General features: G+C 34.1%; 1 long non-coding RNA gene across 1 annotated transcript; it reads right to left on the bottom strand.

The window, feature by feature from the left end:
- Window positions 1–8,005: 8,005 nt before the first annotated feature.
- Window positions 8,006–13,910, bottom strand: LOC118519543 (uncharacterized). The gene is made up of 2 exons (XR_004909204.1): window positions 13,865–13,910; window positions 8,006–8,113 (listed from the first exon to the last, which is right to left on the bottom strand). It is a non-coding gene; the product is annotated as an uncharacterized LOC118519543 (long non-coding RNA).
- Window positions 13,911–15,128: the final 1,218 nt, after the last annotated feature.

The following is a 15,128-nucleotide window of genomic DNA, read 5'->3' as shown; positions in this document are numbered from 1 at the left end:
ATAAGAAGACATGCCAGAGGCTGGGACAATTTAGTTGCAAGCCACATATCCAGCAAAAGACTTTATCTAGAATACAGAAAGAATTTTTAAACTCAACAATAAAAGAAAATCAAATAATTCAGTAAGAAAATAGGCAAAAGATGTGCACAGACATTTCACAGAAATAGATATACAGATAAATATAGGGGAAAATAACACATGAAAAAATATTAAGCATCTTTAGCCATTAAGAAAATTTAAACTAAAATCACAAGGAGATTACTGCACACGTATCAGAAAGGGTAAAATAAAAAACAATAGTGACAACATCAACTTCTGGCAAAGATATAAAGAAATTGGATCACTCATAAATTGCTGATGAGAATATAAAATAGTATAACTATTATAACTACTAGTATAACTACTCTGAAAAACAGTGTTTCAGTTTCTTAGAGAACTGAACATGGAACTAACCTGCAACTCAACAATTGCACTAATGGACATTTATTTCAGAGAAAAAAAGTTATATTCACACAAAAGTATTTACATAGATGTCCATAAAAGTTTAACTCATAATATGACCAAACAAACAAAAAAGTATTTTCTAAATGTGCTATTATTCACATGGCCATATTCTTTTTAAGTGTTCATAATAGAAGAGAAGCTTCAAAATTGTGGCAGAAATAAAGAAAATGCTGAAATTACATGCTATCAATGTAAGGATAAGTTCATAGTTTGACAATAAAAAATAAAGAAGTGAGTGAATGAGAAATGACAAAAATTTTTTTAAAATTAAAGTTTGTATTAAGAATGGTGAGTAATTTGGGAAATAATTTATTGATTTTTATTCTAACAACCAACAAATAACATATTGTGCTGTGTATCTACTTGCCAGAAAAAGCTTTTCAGTGATTAACAAGGAATATATATTAGACAACAGGTGAAGTCAGGCTTTTACACAGCTAAGCTAAAACACTCAAGTCAAACTTAATATAAAAATGAAATTGGCAGAATATATGAAATCCTTTCCCTTTCTATCAAAGGTGCTGCTGACTGTATTAGATGAAAATGCTGAAGGAAGAAGATACAGCCAAATATTATGAGCATAAGGGTACAAGAACATAAATGCTAGAAACAATATTGCAGCTCAGTTTTTTTTTTTATAGAATATAAGTGGAAAATTATTACCAGGTTATTCTTCAATAGAAGGCAACAAAATCAAATGTATGTAAGACTTTTCAATCAGTCCTGGAATAAATGTCATTTTAAAGGTTGTGACATTTAATTTTCTTAAGAAAAGAGATAGGATTGTTTTTTAAATTTTTGTGAATAGAACAATTTTAAAAATGAATAACAGAGGGTAAATAAAAATGTTTTTGCTTTCTGCCTGCAGCTACTATGCAATACTCAAAAGAGTCTAAAATATCTGAGGCAGAATGAGAAATATTCTCTGAGCATATGAAAAAAAAATACATACACACTCACACACACCCACTATAAACACACAAATGAAATGTTCTGTCATGTATTTACTTGCCAGAAATACTTTCAATAGCTGAAGAGAAATAGATGTGTGAGGTCTTTCCTTAGTTTAGAGTTTAGACTAAGTTATTGTTATAATCATCATAAAAGTGGGAGAAACAGGTATTATTATACTGAATAAGTAACTTCATTACAGTGAGAAATACAAGTATAGATGCAATGATACTATTTGTTTAAATAAACAAAATATAGTACACTTAAGTAGAAAAGTCTACTAATAAAATAGTTATAGAATCTCATTTCTTAAAAAAGGAATTTCAGAGATAATTATATTAATATTATATTAATAATATATTAATATTAATTTTAAGCACAGAGAAAAATATTTTAGAAAATCAGCTCTTAAAATGTTATGAAATATCACAGACTCAGAGGGATCAAAGGTTGATACAGTGCAGTACGCTCTCAAATGTGTTATAGTTGTGAAAACTAATTATAGACTACAATTTAGCTTTAGAATTCAGTCAAATTCAGGATATGTTAACTAAAGATGATATAATATTATATACCTAGTCTTGAATCCGTTACTATCATTTTTTGAAAAATAACATTTTTTGATTGATGAATCAATCAAGATGAATTGATCAAATGAAAGATGAAATTGATCAAATGCAAATGAGAATTCACATTTTTGAAGGGCTTTTAAAGGGCAATAAATTCATATCTACAATGTTATGATAACTACAGAGTGCTAATATTTAATAAATTCCCATATTCCAAAATAAATCTTAATAGAAATGTTAAGTAGGAAGAGTTTAGCATAGCTTAGGAGAAATTCTATTCAACACCAAATATGTTGGGTATCTGCCAGAGTCAGCCTTCATGTTTCTTCTTAAATAATATTGTGGAAAATGAGACCAGATGTATGAAATAAATTGTTCTGTTTTTTGTTCATTCCTCATTTTTATGTGAAAAAATATCAAATACTTGCTGAGCAAGCATTTGCAGCTTTGCACCAAATGCTACAAATTAAAAATGACTGAAATTTATTTCCAGCCCTCAATTACTTTATGTATAATAAAAGGCATGAAGATAACACAAATGAAACAAAAATTATAAGAAAAAGCAAGCATCTCTCTGATGAAGTCAGAGGCCACATCTTTTTCATCTTTGTTTTTTTGACACATAATATGAGTTATTTATACAATATATGGTTGTTGAATGAACTAATAAAAATGTCATCTGGAGATAGACCTTTGATTTCTCAATTATTGAGGGGAAGTAGCTATGTGGAGTATTTGGAATTTTTCTATAAAGTACTGTTGTCACTTCTCTTCAGTTTACGTATTTATATATACTGCATAGTAACTATTAAGAGTGTTAGAAACATTTTTTTCTAAATATAATAGCAGTTGTGGATATTATGACATGAATTTATTTTTCTAAAAGAAAATTTAATTTTCTCTTCCGACTTTTATGGATCTAAGGCCTGATTTTTATATTGTATTTGAAGGATTCATGTAAAATCTCCAATATTCTTTATGAGTGAAGGTGAGGAAAATATAAGTAAGAAGGAAGGGAAGGATGATAAGAAGGAGGAAAGAAAGAGAAGGGAATGAAGAAAGAAAGCAGAAGGAATGACATAAAAAAAGGGTGCTAGTTAATTACAGTGTGTCAAAAAGTGAACATTCTTAGAATTAGAGAAATAAAAACTGATCATCCTAAATACAGGTTCTCCGGTGTTAAGTGAATTTTCTCAACATTTTCCCAAAGTAACCAAAAGAAAACTTGAAAGTAATACAAAATTTTAAAAAGAATGATTCTATTTTAGGAAAGGGCAAAGAGAAAAAACTGCTAATGACGCCATAGTGTTGAGATTCCTTGGCAATGTACCATTTTTTTTTCTTTTAGAAAGCATAACAGGAAAAGTTACTCATATGCATATAATTCTCCAAAATTCATATGAAATGTCTGAAAATAGCACCTACCTTAGAAAAATGCACTTTTTTCCAGACCAATGGATATGTGATTAAAGCCACCATTATACAAGCTATAATCACATTTCCTTTGCAGCTGATGTGAATTATCCTTAAAGGTTGTTGGCAACACATTCATTTGGAATAGGAATATATTCAGATTTTGAAATGTGGATTTTTCTCTTGGGCATTCAGTTTAGTTCTCCATCATTTGTCTTCCATTCTTTCTTGTATACAGATCAGAAGAGATCCCCGAATCCTATTTTTTTTTTTTCATATATATGTAAGAATCCTTGTCTGCAAGTGTCTGGAGACTACCCAGAAATAATATTTTTAGAATTGCATTTGTTTGCCTTAGAAGTAAAAAAATAATTTTTGACATGTTTTTCAGATAATAATTAGGAAATAGTGTTACAGGGCTCTTTGCAAATATTAGCCAGAATATATTTTATGAAAGATTATTCATTTTCTTATATTTACTGGGGTCTAAAATTAGTCCTGTGTTGAAGCACTTACATTTTCCTCACTAATAATTTGAGAATTCATTGAAAATGCTGTTAAATAGTAGTAACCAAGGGGTGCCTGGGTGGCTCAGTTGGTTAAGTGTCTGCCTTCAGCTCAGGTCATGATCCTGGGGTCCTGGGATCAAGCCCCGCTTTGGCTCCCTGCCCAGTGAGAAGCCTGCTTCTCCCTCTCCCTGCACTACCCCCACCCCCATCATGCTCTGTCTCTTGCTATCTCTCTCTCAAATAAATAAATAAAATCTTTAAAAAAAAGTAGCAACCAGTGTTCACTTGATAATATTTCACTTTTTTAGTATTATCAAGGAATACTGGATTCCACTGAAGTTAATTTTTCAAGCAATTAAGGTTTAGCTTTTTAATTATCAAATTTTCATTGGGAATAACATCTTATTTGCAGGTCAATTGTAATTTTTTTTATTTTTTGTAATGCTCTTAAATGCTGAATTATATCTAATTTATTGGAAATGTGTTTCTATACCAGTATTCCAGCTAGTTTCTGTCAGTCAGTTTTTTTATTCATGTAGTAATGGAGACTTAAAGAATTCGAAACTACCCTAATGTTTGCATAAATATGCTTTATAGACTGCTACTATTACATGTAACTAAGATACCTGTTAAAAATGTTGATACTTATGCCTGTCTCTCATAGATTTTGATTCAGTAGTCTAGGTTATGACCTAAGAATTTATATAATTAACAAATAACTCAACATGACTTTTATGCATTAAAATTAGAGAATTACCTAGCTATATTTCATAAGAAGTGATATTAATGGAAATGAGTGAAGAATGCATTCTCACCATCTCAGAGAACAAATCTGATATGCAATTTTATGTTACAAATGGTAAATAAAAGGTGTTTTAATTTTCTTTTTTTTATTATGTTACGTTAGTAACCATACAGTACATCATTAGTGTTTGATGTAGTGTTCCATGATTCATTGTTTGCGTATAACACCCAGTGCTCCATGCTATACATGCCCTCCTTAATACCCATCACTGGGCTAACCCATCCCCCCACCCTCCTCCCCTCTAAAACCCTCAGATTGTTTCCCTGAGTCCGTAGTCTCTCATGGTTCATCTCCCCCTCTGATTCCCCCCCTTCATTTTTCCTTTCCTTCTCCTAATGTCCTCCATGCTATTCCTTATGTTCCACAAATAAGTGAAACCATATGATAATTGTCTTTCTCTGCTTGACGTATTTCACTCAGCATAATCGCCTCCAGTTCCATCCACGTTGATGCAAATGTTGGGTATTCATCCTTTCTGATGGCTGAGTTATATTCCATTGTGCATATGAACCACATCTTCTTTATCCATTTGTCTGTTGAAGTGCATCTCGGCTCCTTCCACGGTTTGGCTATCGTGGACATTGCTGCTATGAACATTGGGGTGCATGTGGCCCTTCTTTTCACTACATCTGTATCTTTGGGGTAAATACCCAGTAGTGCAATTGCTGTGTCATAGGATAGCTGTATTTTTAAAATTTTGAGGAACCTCCATACTGTTTTCCAAAGTGGCTGTACCAACTTGCATTCCCACCAACAGTGTAAGAGGGTTCCCTTTTCTCCACACCCTCTCCAACATTTGTTGTTCCTTGCCTTGTCAATTTTTGCCATTCTAAGTGGTGTAAGGTGGTATCTCAATGTGGTTTTGATTTGAATTTCCCTGATGGCTAATGATGTTGAACATTTTTTCATGTTTCTGTTAGCCATTTGTATATCTTCTTTGGAGAAGTGTCTGTTCATGTCTTCTGCCCATTTTTTTTACTTGATTATTTGTTTTTGGTGTTGAGTTTGAAAATTTCTTTATAGATCTTGGATACCAACCCTTTATCTGTAGTGTCATTTGCAGATATCTTCTCCCATTCCGTGGGTTGCGCTTTGTTTTGTTGACTGTTTCTTTTGCTGTGCAGAAGGTTTTTATCTTGATGAAATCCCAAAGGTTCATTTTCGCTTTTGTTTCCCTTGCCTTTGGAGACGTGTCTTGAAAGAAGTTGCTGTGCCCAATATCGAAGAGGTTACTGCCTATGTTCTCCTCTAGGATTTTGATGGATTCCTGTCTCACACTGAGGTCTTTCATCCATATTTTTGTGTATGGTGCAAGAGCATGGTGGAGTTTCATTCTTCTGTAAATAGCTGTCTAGTTTTCCCAACACCATGTATTGAAGAGACTGTCTTTTTTCTATTGGATATTTTTTCCTGATTTGTCGAAGATTAGTTGACCATAGAGTTGAGGGTCCATATCTGGGCTCTCTATTCTGTTCCATTGACCTATGTGTCTGTTTTTGTGCCAGTACCATGTATTCTTGGTGATCACAGCTTTGTAATATAGCTTGAAATCAGGCAACGTGATGCCCCCAGCTTTGTTTTTCTTTTTCAACATTTCCTTGGTGATTCAGGGTCTTTTGTGTTTTAATTTTCTTAAGAAAATTTCCTTTGGAGATTATAGCACAACTCATTTAAATGAAAAATGGATGCTGTTAATTCCAAATGGGTCTTATCTAGTCATCAAAGCTGGCCTGGCTGAATCTCTACATATAAAATACTTGACAGCACATAATTGAACTGAGTGCCTAAGGAATATAAAATGGTATTTATTTACGACCCAAATTCCTCCAAATAAATAAATAAGTTCTAGTTAGTGAGGTGGTAAAATATGAGATACCCCCCCCAATATTTTCCCTTTATCTAGAGATTCCAAGGCAACAAATTTTACATGTAATATATAAAACATATCATATCAATTTTCATATAATGCCTCTATGTACTTCAATTATGCTTCCTCAACATATATCTAAATGTCTTATACTTTTTCTATGGTAGAAATTCTATTTAAAATTATATTTAATGCATATAAATAAGTTATTCCTGTGGTTTACTAAAAATAATTGAAAAAGCAAACTAGTTATTTCTGAACAATTGTTATATAATATTTTTTTTCTGACTTGTTTCCTATAAACAGAAAAAAATGGGGAGGAGAGACCTCAAAACCTCAAAATTAGGGTGAATGTATAACAAAATATTTGGTATAACTATTTTGAAAGCTCTATGTAATTTATTATTGCATTCACATACACAAAATACTCATTACCTGCTGAAATACTGAATTTCTGTGGGAACATTTTAAAAAGTCAGGAAAGAAAGAATGATAGAATAAATTCTTGGGTACATTCAAAGACTTGTGAATTTCTTGTGATCAGATGTTTGTTTCTATAAATTTCTGGTAGGTTCAGTAAAAATTCAGTATGGAAAATAAAAAATACATTAGACTTTTCAACAGAAGCAATTAAAATAAGGAATCCATCATATTCCATTGTGAAATGTGCCTTGGATTTCCATGGTTGGGGCTGTATACATAGCAGCTGTATAGCTGCTGCTGGTAACTAGGTGGTGGTCCTGGGTGTAGTCCAAGGATTATTGAAGAGACTTGTTATAGAAATTATAAAAATGGCAGGAGTCTACAGTCAAGTGCCACTGCTGAGTGAAGTCTAGTTTCTGCTAGTGGGGCTAATTCCTCTTGCTGGTGCCATGTTGACAAGAAAGTGAAGATTCTTCTTCCTTCATGCCTTTGAGTCCTTTTTAAATTCCCTTTAGGCAAAGCTAACAGGAAATCAGATGGCAAAGGCATCTGGGAAATGTAGTTTGCAGAGTTCTAAGCACAGCTTCATAGCTCACAGAAGAGAATAGTGAATTTAAAGGTACAAGACAAGGTACCTTTATTGTCCTTACAAATGTTCAAAAGGACACTATATATTTATGATAACCTTTGTGTAAGAACCCTGATATGAAAAGAAAGGCTTTTTGTGATAGTTTCAGATGCCGGAGGGGCATGTAGAGGGTTGTCCATTTACTGTAAAGGATTAAGAATATATCATTATTATACTAGTTACATTTTTCTTAGCTGGTTACCTGACTGGTTTCCCATTAAAACATGATATTTCTATGGGATCTTAATATTTGTGGTGCATAGCATTTTGGGATATGGTAAGTGCTCAGAAATGTTGAATGAATCCATGAGGACATGGATTGACTCAGAATGTTACCTGAGATTTGCAGATAATAACATCATATCAGTTTCATAATGCTGAGGAAATGGAACTTTCTTCTGTTTCTTCACAACTTCTGTGTTTGATTTAAATGAGAAGTCTCTCCTAATTAGATGTTAAGAGAATTCAAAGGAATCATAAGCAATATTTAATCAAAATGAGAAGACTAGGGGTAAAAGAATGTCGTTTTATTTTCTACACATTATTCTTGATTATACAACATTGAAAACCAAATGACTTATTTTAAATTTAGTAGCAGAATTCTTTTATCTATATATGTCCACCTATATATGAAACTTGGTAAATGTTTATTGTGACGAAAAATTAGTGTTTAGTACCTTTTCTTCAAAGCAGTCAACAGTTTCATTTTTTTTCTCCTTTTATTGTCTCCTTAAATGACTTTGCAAAGGAAATTTCATGCCTACTCCCACATATTCCACATTTAAATTATCTTCACTGCCACACATTTTCCTTTATTTTTCCTACTGGAAACTGACCCTGTCTAAGCATGAAATCATCAGTCTGAGTTTGAAATCCGGTTACTTATCTTGAACGTTAGGGCCATATGCTCCCAACTAGATGTCACAGAGATAACTGGGAACTGTGTCTGTACTATTTTAGACTAAAATTGACATGTATGGAGAAAATAATAATGAAATAATTTGTTTCATTCTCCCCTGTCTTTCTTGCCCTAGTGCTTTGTCTTTCTGATGATGTGGTCAACCACAGTCATGGTTATGTGAAGACAAAGCTGTATTGTTTGTAAATACCTTACATATGAGACCATTTCTGATAATTGCTCACATAGGACATTTGAAGTAACACTAAACTCTTTCATTTAATGTATGTGTAATTACTCTAGAACTTAGTAGCATACAATAAAGATTCCTTAGGTTCATAGATCCCACCTTTTAATGGGGAAGTGTCAACCTCATATTTAAAGAGGACATGTAGGATGGAGTATTTATTGGTGTGGCTATCTTTTAAAAATACAGTCTGCCACAGGGACTAATATTTTCTGCTTAGATGAGCCAGATACTACACTAGGACTTAAGATACGTAGTATATTAAATAATTCTCTAAGAAAGTTATTAATAACTTTTTATAAATTGGAAAAGAAATGATTTAGAGATGTTAGGAAATCTTCCAGTTATCAATTTATTTATAATGTATTTATTAAGGCATTAATTTAGTTTATTTAGATTACTTGAAAGCCTCTATATGCCATGTGTTTCACAAGGAAAAGAATAAAATAGAGTCCTACTCAACAAGGAACTTAAAATCTGGTTGGAAAGATAAACCCTGGAAGATTGTTGTTATGAAATATAATGCATCTACCATTGCAGAAACAGACAAGGCATTTCAACTGGCTGAATTTCAAAGGTTGAATAGAAGTTAGCCAGTTAGATTAAGGAAAAGATAAATGTGAAAAAGGAAGGAAAAAGATAAGTAATTCTGAACAGATTGGACTAAACCAAAAAGACATAGTGAAAGGAAATATAAAGTGTGTAGCATTTCAGTAATTCTAGAGAGTAATATGCGATGCAAGAATGAACAGGAAGGGAGCAGGAAAGGAAAGCAAAATTCAGTTCATCAATAGGCACATGAATAAATGGACTTTATCTCTAAAAGTGTGATGAGTTCAGATGTGTAGTTCACACAGATCTCTATCATATCTATGTGGATAATAAATGTGTTTAAAGAAGAAGGTAATAGAGGCAGAGGGATCACTGACAAGGCAGGAGGAGCATGTGGGATCAGAGTGTGTGCATTTGAGGGGTGTGTGTGTGTGTGTGTGCGTGTGTGTATCTGTATAAAATGGGAAAATAAATGATAATTACATAAAACATAGAGGAAGCATTGATGATTCAGGAGGAAAGAAACAATTATAGAAATACATCCCTAGCTATTCAGTAGTAAGGAAAGTATTGCCCGAGCCAGGAAAGAGTGGACTCATCAGGAACATTGAAGGACATTTAGTGTAATGGAAGTCCTTCAAATTCTGTTCTGGGGGTCGGAGAAGCCAAGCTTCAGTAGACTGAGTGAGTAGGAAATGAGAAGGAAATTTTGTGACACCTCTTTATAGAATTTGGGATAAAAGGCAGTGTTTTAGTTCTGTGGGTCTGAAAGAACATGCCCCAGAATCGTGCCTCTGGGAGGCCAGATATCTGCTTTAGCAGTCCACCAACTCCCCTCCCTCAGTGGGTGAGCATTTTCCCAGGGTGTTAATTCTCTGGGAGTTTCTGATCTGCCCTATAGAGAAGCAGGTCACACTCCGATTGCCCAGTTGCCTTGAGGCAGGGGGTGTCCTGGAAATTATTTTCTTTCTCTGATTATAAAGACGGCACACAGTAATAGACAAGTCAAACAATTTAAAACAGTGGTATAATTTAACTTGTTCCTCTAGGAGTTACATCTAAAGTTAGATTTATGTTCAATTTTGCAGGCAAGGATAATTTAATGGGGATGCTGCATACTTCCTGTTGCATTGTATTATGAGGCATATAATGCTTTAGAAAGGAAATGATTTGGATCTTATCTTTTCCATATGTTTGTCATGTTATATTTTGTATAATCTGAGAACTACAACACTTTCACTCGGAGTTTAAATAATTCCCCATTGGGATTCTGAGTTATACTGGGAGAACCAGTATTTATTTTGTGTTGAATTTTCCTATCAAAACTCCTGCTTTACCACATGTTTTCACTAGGAAAGAACTTAAATGTAATCAAGCAACAGATCATCTGTTAAAATGGCCCTTATCCTTTTATTCCTTGGTATATGTTCTAATAAAAGACTTCCTAAAATGGAGCCATCAGAAATGATAATAATTTGAAAGTAATGCATTATGGTTTTGATTTTAAGAATATGTTCTGCTGTTATTTTAATTAAGATACACATTTCATTTATTTTTATTTCCTTATTTAGTACAATGAGGTCTTGTAAAAATATTCAGAATCCTTTCTTTGCCATAATATACTTTCAATACTAAAGGAATTATCTTCTTATTTGGAGATTTGATATAATTTTCTATGAAATTTATCAGATCTGGAATTTCTTTAAGAAGTAGGTTTTTGACAAACACATCACTGCTTTGTTTTTTCAAGGTTATGTGTCTACTTATTTCTTTCTCTCTTCTTCACCCATGTGGTACCATGGGAACTATAGGGATGCTGTATATCTAGGAAGAATACAGCTGTCATTTACATCACATATTTAGAGAAAGGCAAAGGGAAATTTCATAGAAAGACATGGTGGGGCTAGTGCATTTTTTCAAAAAGATTTAGAAGGAGATTTGTGAGAAAACAAAACAAAACATTTTTTTCTCAAAGTTTTAAACAAGAATAATCAGGCATATGAATGAATCAACATAGAAACTAGAAATAGAACAAGATATGTGTGGTTATGTCATTTCCACAAGAAATAGTAGAAAGTTCCAAATCATCTTGCCCCCCCCTTGCTGCCCCATATCTTCCATGATACGGTATTTCCCGAATATTGACCCCTGTTTTGAAATGCCAGGTCTGAATTTCTTTCATATGGTTCTGGCAGCATTGCATTGCTCTGCCAGGTAGACAATTATAGATAGTTCTTTGCCTGATCATTCTATCTGACAAAATGTTTGCGTCCATTTTAGTTGATTTCTGAAAGGGGAGTTGGGCAGCTAGCCATTTATGCCAGCTTTTAGACAGTTAGAGGGGAATCTTTCTACATAGCTTGCAACCCTTGGTTGGGGAGGCAGGAAGATCTCAAGGAGGCTCAGGAAGTATTGACTGTATAGTGAGAGTAAGGGCATGGACAGAGACCAGCTCTCAGAAGCATCCAGATGGATTGGAGTCAAGGGCTAAATGGAGAAGCAGGGAGTAGCCAAGGGTTGGAATGCAGGATACTCTGAAATTAAAATTTAAAAGGTAAATGTTACCTGTAATATACCATTTTTTCTTCAAATTAAAAAAATTCTATTTGCTTTTAGGTATCCTCTTTTATATGGAGTCGGAAGTTACCAAAACAAATCCCTACAGGCTGATTTTATATGTTTAACTGTTAGGATATAGTCTAATAGATAGAACTCTAGCTCAGTCATAAATCTGTTGCCTATAATGATGGGGCAATATATTTGATCATTATCCATGTTCTCAATTTTCCACAAAACTGTCAGAAATTTATGTATTTAGAGTGAATGAAAACAGATTGGATATATAGTTATGATGTCCAGAAATTATCCAGGAGAGCTGGAAAGAAAGCAATGACCAAGAATAGTTTAAAAAATTGTCAGGAAAAACTAAAAGCTCCCCTGAATTTGGAGACATTTAATTGGTAACAGTTCCAGTCTACTTTTTTGTTTGAATGTTTGTTATTTTTGGTATTGGTTCAGTGAGCTAATGTTGATAGAAAAAAAAAAAATGGCAGTAGTTTTGGAGAAGTGGGTTTGCAACGTCAGAAAGAACCACAGATAATTTTTGGTATCCTTGAAAGGAGGAGGTCTTAGGAAAGCTTTCACCACTGCCATCATTGTTGTCATTATCATTGTTATTACAATTGTCGTCTTGCTTTGTTTTGTTTCCTGATAAATAAGAATTATATTAAACATAGTTCAGCATTTCACAATTGCATCATGGTTTTAACTGGTTAAAAAGCACAACTGAATTAGTCTGTTATCTATGTGGTTATCTGGTTCTGTAAGTTTAAGTTACCTGGCTAGGGTCACAGTAATAGAAAGCCCCAGATCCAGGACTAGAACTCCATAGCTTTTGTCTACTACACAAGGACATCTGTCCACTTATTGTCCAAGAGTCCTAGCCATTTAGAGGTCACTCAGAGGCTTGTACAAGCATTTTCAAAAAACAAGTGAAATAATTTCATAAATTAGGAAATTCTAATGTGTCTATGAGTTGTAATGAGTAAGCTGATGTAATAGTTCTTCATTGTTATTATTTAATGATCTTTTTATTATGAAAGTTATATATATAAAAATGCAAACATATTTTGTTCACACAAAGAGATTAATAAATAGACATTTTTCTCACTTAATAATATGTGAAATTCTTTCTATATTAGCATATATTGATTTGCTCCAGCTATTTTAAGGACAGCATAGGAACATACCATATGGAAATACAATGACTAATTTATCACAATTGATTATAGCCTCCTTCTGAAACAATCTCTTCTCCAGGCTTTTGTCACTCTTCTGAATCTACCCTCCTGTCTACAACTCTGCTAATTAATATGGAAACAATCCTGGGACAGGTCCTCCTTTTTCTCTACTTTATCTATACCCTCTTTCTAAATGATGGCCAGGAACACAATGCTTCTAGATATTGTTTATATTCCAATGACTCCCAAAACTATATCAAGACCATATATCAATATTTAATAGGAATCTCAGAAATTTCACAGAAAAACAGAATTCCATACTGCAAACCCCCATCCCACACCATACGGTTTCTCTGCTTCCTCATGTTAGTACTATCATACCATCATGCGTCTTGTTCCGCAAATCGAAACCTAGGAATCCAATTTTAATTCTTGTCATTGCCTCACCTCATACATTCAGTACATCTGTAAGTTTCATTAGCTGTCCTCAAAATATATTCTACATCTTTCTACTCTTGACTTTCTCCATAATTAAAGTCACTGTCATTTCTCTCCTATATATAGCTATAGACTTTTTTCCTTTCTTCTTCCCTCCCTTACAATCCAATCTATACATTGCACCTAAAGAGGTACTTCAAAATATAAACCAGATTACAGATCCTCCCAGCCCCATTTTACAATTCCAGTGTCTTTCTATTGCATGTAGCATAAAATCCAAACTCCTTGCCCCAAATAGCCCTGAATCGGCCCTTACTTACCTTCTCAGCCTCATCTTATAAAATTTTCTCCCAAAACTGAACTGGCTTGTCCAACTGCAATTTATTCCTTCCTCTAAAGATGAGAGAGCTAAGAACTACTTTCCCTGGGCTTCCCTCCAGCCTTATTTCTGGATGAAAATCAGGATTGCTGATTAGATGCTCTTTTTTTTTTTTTTTTTTAAAGATTTTTTTTTTTATTTATTTATTTGAGAGAGAGAGAATGAGAGAGCAAGCACATGAGAGGGGGGAGGGTCAGAGGGAGAAGCAGACTCCCTGCCGAGCAGGGAGCCCGATGCGGGACTCGATCCAGGGACTCCAGGATCATGACCTGAGCCGAAGGCAGTCGCCCAACCAACTGAGCCACCCAGGCGCCCTGATTAGATGCTCTTGTGCGAGCATGTGGAAGATAGAAGTGAGACAGTGGGCACCTTTCTGCCCAGTTGGCCTTTTCCTTCTGCCAAATGAATTTGAGGATCCAAGGGTTCTCATAGCAATATTCAAGTGTCCATCCTCCAGTTTCCTGGTTGTTGAGAGGCAGGTGTGGTGGAGGCAGTGGCCAGATTTTTCTTTCTAGTGTCTAGTGACCAGCTTTGTGGGTGTGGAATATCAACAGCTGTGTAATTTATCTTGGCTCACTACATAAGAGCTTTTGGTAGCATGTGTGGAACTAAGCAGATCCAGTAGTAGTCTCAAGAGACAGATTCCCTTGCAGGTTGGTTCTCTGGTATGCTGATGGCCATTCCTGGAAACCCAGCTCATTCTTCCAACAATTACAAAGGCCCTAATTCTTAGAAAATCTGTTCTGGGGGAGTGCCTGGGTAGCTCGGTTGGTTAAGAGTCTGGCTATTGATTTCGACTCAGGTCATGATCTCAGTCTCTGCACTCAGTAGGGAGTCTACTTGGGATTCTCTCTCTCCCTTTTCCTCTACCCCTACAACCCCACTCTAAAAATAAACAAATGAATCTTTAAAAAAAAAAAATCTGTTCTGTTTAAATGACCTGCTGTTGCCTTTTACTAGTACAGAAAATTTACTGAAACATGTACCAAACTAGTCTTGATTATCTTTGTCTTTGAACTGGCTCTTATCTTGAACATGCTACCTTCAAAGTTTGCAGAGCAGCCTTCAAAGTATTCTTAAGCTTTCAGCTGAATTATCTCCTCAGGTTGGTTTTCCCTGAACATCCTATCAAAACTATTCTATGTAGCTTTCACATTGCCCTATTTTTTGTCTCTACAATTATCAACAAAAAAGATGATTTTGGG

This window comes from Halichoerus grypus, chromosome 10 (assembly GCF_964656455.1).
Source record: "Halichoerus grypus chromosome 10, mHalGry1.hap1.1, whole genome shotgun sequence".
NCBI lineage: Eukaryota > Metazoa > Chordata > Mammalia > Carnivora > Phocidae > Halichoerus > Halichoerus grypus.
Note: the sequence above shows the minus strand (reverse complement) of the source record. Positions and strands in the feature narration are given on the sequence as shown.